Raw genomic sequence first — 5,504 nt, forward strand, 5'->3', positions numbered from 1 at the left:
ATGAACATTGTTGTGCTAGTGGATTTAGTATGTCCTTGTTTCTGGATGATTGGGTAAATGCCAAATAGTGGAATTGCTGAGTCATAGTGGATTTCTGTTTAGTCCTTTGAGGAACTGCTAAGGCTGCATTTTTAGACTTTTTTATGCCCACAAACAAATACATCCTGATGATAACTAAAGCCTAAGAATTATGTGTTTGCTGCCTTCTTTCAAAAGTACCTGCTTTTACACTTTGGGGCTGCACTACCAGATCCTGACCTGGAGTGTCAGCTCCATCCCTGCTCAATAAACTTTTCACATCCTGATTGGGTCCTGAATAGTCTCCTCTTTGTCCACCTCTGGACTCCATGGCACCTACAGCACTTTCAAGTCTCTCCTGATTCCTGCCTTGCTAATCAAGAAAGACACTTAGGCTGCATTCTGGTCATAAGGGCTGGTCATCATAGATATCTAAGAGACTAGGAGAGGAAAATCAGGGTTCACAGCATTCCTAGACAGAAAACTAAAACTCTTGGCAAATTCATCAGCATTACATAATAATCACCTGGTATATATTTGATGAAGACACAGAGGACTTGTGCTCAGAGATGTTAAACACTAGAAAATTGAAAATAAGCCAGAGATGGTAGATTCTAAGAGCTGCCAGCAGATTACACTATTCAAAATCATCTGGGTATTGTAGCCACACATTGAGTAAAAACAAGGAAGAAAATAAAAAGCTTAAATGTTAATAATTTCCATTTCAACATTAGGCATTCCATCATTATGCTAGACTATCATAACACATCCCATAATTAGAATATCTTAACTACTGCTGTACAAATAAAATCAAGTCATGTTTTTGCTTATTTATTTTTTGCCACTCCTAGGTTTTAGCTCAGGGCTGAGCACTCTCCTTGGTCTTTTTTAATTCTATAGCTCTACCAGTTGAGCATCAGCACCACTGCCAACTTTCTATTAATGTTTGTGGTAACAAAGAATTTAACACAGGTCTTTGTGCATGCTAGCCAAGCACTCTACCACTAGGCTAATCTTTAAGTCGTCATGTTTTTAAACTATAAAATGAGGTATAGCCTTTTCTCCACAATTATTTGACTTTCTTTTCAGTGATAACACTTACAAATATGATGCAATGGCTAAGGTAGTGGGTTGCATAGGTGTCTCTGAGTGTGTGTGTGTGTGTGTGTGTGTGTGTGCACACGCGTGTTTGACTGATGGTGGAACTTTTCACCAGCCACATATTCAGCTTTTCTTATTTAAAGTCCATATGAAAACAGTCATGAATCAAGGATTTTGATTTCATGAGCAAATCCTTAAAGTATTGGCTACTTATGAAGTACATTTTATAACACAGCCCTTAGATAATCACCCAAATTGAGTTGTAAAATATTCCTGTTCAGTCTGGTCAACTTTCAGTCATCAAATTAGATTGTACATTTTCACATATATGCAATCATGAACACAAAAATTAGAAGAAGCAAAATGAAAACAAAATGCTTTCATTTCCATGGGGTGGTGGGAGGGGATCCAAGGGCTCCCTTTTATTTTCAATTACATGAATGAAATCAGGAAAGAAACAGGCACTTTCTTTCTCTTCTGGTGTTGAACATAGCACAAATACACTTAATTTTATGAGATGATTTTGTATGAGAATACCAATGTTCAAATCCAAACTCTCCTGGATTAAAGAGAAAGAATAGGTTTTCGGGATTTTTTGCAGGGTTTCTGGGTTTTTTTTGTGTGTGGGTGATGGAAATTGAATTGGGCTTGGGTCCTGTCCCTAAGCTCTTGAGCTCAAGGCTTGTGCTCTGCCACTTGAGTCACAGTGCCACTTCTGTTTTCTGGTTATTAATTGGATGTAAGAGCCTCATGGACTTTAATGCCTGGGCTAGCTTAGAACCATGATCCTCAGATCTCAGCCTCCTGAGTAGCTAGGATTATGAGCATGAGACACTGGCAACCAGCTGACTTTCCTTTCATTCCAGACACCCATTGCATTGATGGAACTTGTAGTTAAGACTGATATTATCATTTGGGTATAGATAGAGTGAAATTTGTCACTTTTATTTAGCATGCCTTTAAATAAGGAATTATTAATAATCACATTTTAGTTTTTTTTCATTTGTCAATTCTGGGGCTTGAACTCAGGGCCTGAGCACTGTCCTTGGGCTTTCCTCAAGGCTAGAGCTCTATCACTTGAGCCACAGTTCCACTTTCAGCTTTTTACTCTGTATGTGCTACCAAGGAATCAAACCTGTGTCTTCATGCATGCTAGGGAATCACTCTACCACTAGGATAAACTTCTGGCCCCAGATGTTCCTTTCTTCAAAACAAGTGTTTGTCCAACCTTGAAGGAAATATTTTCATTTGCAAATATGTGCAGGTAAAGGAGTTGCTTCCATAAATCCCACCACCACCCCCACTGCCAGGATTAAGTTTCCTTAAATGATAGCTCATAACTGGGTGCCAGTGGTCATGCCTATAATCCTAGCCACTCAGGAGACAGACAGACTGATAGATATCAGATAGATGAATAGATAAATAGATTGATTGATAGATAGATAGATCAATAGATTGATAGGTAAGTAGCTAGAACAAATAAGGCTAAAGTTGTGGTTCAAGAGTACGCAGGACATAAACATTAGTAAGGCATAAACTATATAAATAATTATATGTGACCAGGAGCATGGCCTAGTGGTAAAGTGCCTGCCTAACATTCACAAAGCCTTACGTTTGATTCCTTGGTTCCACATACATAGAAAAAGAAATGATCCTGGGGCTCAAATGGTAAAGCACTAGTCTTGAGGAAACACAAGAACATTTCCCAAGCCATGAGTTCAAGCTCTAAGCCTGTCAGAATTAAATAAAATAAGGAAACATGTAACATTTCATGAATGGTGATTAAAACACCTGTGTTGTCTGAGATTTGTCTTGCTCTCACTACCCTGAAAAAATACATAGTTCACCATATAGAATACCAAACTTAGATAACATTCCGAGAATTCACTAAAATAGTTAATAAAGGTTTTAATTCTTAGGGAAATGCAAATGTGAACTACTGATTTTACTATTGGTATTTTCTATTTATTTTACTATTGATTATTGTCCAATCTTTATGTCATAAATTTTTATAATTTTATTAAAATGTCGTTGTTTGAATTCTTGAATACAAATCAGAGTTGTTATTTCTTTTCTTTTTGCCAGTCGTAGGGCTTGAACTCAGGGCCTGAACATTGTCATTGGCTTTAAGGCTTGAGCTGTACCACTTGAGCCACAGCAGCACTTCCAGCTTTTTCTATGTATGTGGTATCAAGGATTCAAATCTGGGTCTTCATGCATGGTAGGCAAGGATTCTCTTCCTTGGCCAAACTCCTGACCCCAATACTGTTCTTTTCCATGTATAGTCTGATGTCCCAGCATATAGGTCTTTTTTTAAATTTTTTTTATTGTAATTAGTAAAAGGGTTACATATTTGCCACATAGAAGGTGCATTAATTCACATACATTGATACCCTTTCACATGTCTTGGTACCCATTTCCCTACCCCTCCCCACACCCACCACCCGTCTTGGTTTTCCCCCCTTCCCTATCAAATTTCAAATAGCCAACTACAAATAAATTCAATATATCAGATAACAAAGTGAGAGACTATACCAATATGAGATAACCAAGGGACAGCAAAGGAGATGAGAGACAACATAGTACATTAAGGACAACAATCATTCATTATATGGCTTTTGTTTCAATATCCTGGAGGTCCTTTCAATTAGCTTCACGTTATATGGCCTTATGTATCAAGATTTTGCTCTATTGCAAATCTCTGCTAGTAGAGCCCAAGGTTTCTACTGATTATGACGAATGAGGGAAACCACTGAGCCTAAGTTCCTTTGAGTCTGGCTTACTTCACTTAATATGATTTTTTCTAAGTCTTTCCATTTCCTAACAAATGGGGCGATGTCATTCTTTCTGACAGCAGCATAGAATTCCATTGTGTACAAATACCACAACTTGTTGATCCACTCATCAACTGAGGGACATCTAGGTTGGTTCCATATCTTTGCTATGGTGAATAGTGCTGCAATGAACACTGTTGTGCTACGGGATTTAGTATGTCCTTGTTTCTGGATGGTTGGGTAAATGCCAAGTAGTGGAATTGCTGGGTCATAGGGGAGTTCTATGTTTAGCCTTTTGAGGCACTGCCACACTGCTTTCCATAGTGGTTGAACGAGTTTGCACTCCCACCAACAGTGTAGTAGTGATCCCTCCTGGCCACATCCCCTCCAGCATCTGTTGTCATTCGTTTTCCTGATCCTGGCCATTCTAACTGGAGTGAGGTGGAATCTTAAAGTTGTTTTGATTTGCATTTCTTTTATGACCAGAGATGTTGAGCATTTCTTCATGTGTCTATAGGCCATTTTTGTTTCTTCTTCAGAGAAGACTCTCTTTAAGTCTTTGGCCCATTTTTTAATGGGATGGTTGTTAGTTTGGAGATTAGTTTTGGAGTGATTCCCATTTTCAAGTGGTTATTTGGAGATGAGTCTCTGTACTTTTGTGCCCAGGCTGGCTTTGAACCTTGAAAGGGGCTATGGTGAGAGGGTCCTGATGATAGGAAGGGTGGCTGCTCACTCCCCTGTCACCAATCTGGTCACAGCACCCTTTGTTCCATCTTCACGATGTGGATGGATTTTTCTCCTGATGATTTCTTCATCACAAGAACAGACACACCCTGAATGAACTCATGTTCTAAGTGATGCTCAATATGTCTTCCTCGGACCTGCTACTCCATTTACACATTCTCATTGACCAGCTGGAAGAACCTGTGGCCTATCAGACCATGAACAAGGCAGGGGAGTCCTTGTGTAGGTGCCTGAGAGCTTGTGAATGTGATGAAATTGGAGGCAGGACTCAGGTCAGCTGGCTGTAGCTGGTGGCAGTGTTGCTGAGAGGCCATTTTGTGGTGGCAGGAACTTGTACATTGCCTATTCCTGAAACTTGATAGTTAACAGTTAACTAGGGTTTTAAAATCCCATGCCCCCCCCAGGTAATATGACAGGCTTCTGATCCAGGGCTGTCCTCAAGGTGGACTTTAGGGATCATGTCCATCAGGCTCATCTTCTGCAATGCTTGTTGCATTGGTTCCATTTCCCTGGGCTGTGTAGGGATGTATATCTCAACTGGGAATCCAGATAGCCTTCTCTGCTCTGTCTGGGAAAACACCAGCCAACCCTTGCCCCATTGTTAACAAAGGGGCTGGCCCCTGCCAGGTGTTAGTGATCAGGCCCTTCCATTGGGCAAGGGGCAGGGGGTTGGGTGAGGTAGCATGGTGCCCCAATGCTTTTAAGTAAGGGAAAATTCTTTTTTTTTAATTTTTTATTGTAATTACTAAAAGGGTTACATGATATTTGCCAGATAGAAGGAGAAAATTCTTTAGAATCGAAATTTTAAAAGTTTAATGTAAATAAAGTATCAGCAAGCTTATCTTGAGGCCTAATGCCTTAGGTACC

Source organism: Megascapheus bottae, unplaced genomic scaffold (genome assembly GCF_031878675.1).
Source record: "Megascapheus bottae isolate mThoBot1 unplaced genomic scaffold, mThoBot2.hap1 HAP1_SCAFFOLD_191, whole genome shotgun sequence".
In the NCBI taxonomy this organism is placed as follows: Eukaryota; Metazoa; Chordata; class Mammalia; order Rodentia; family Geomyidae; genus Megascapheus; species Megascapheus bottae.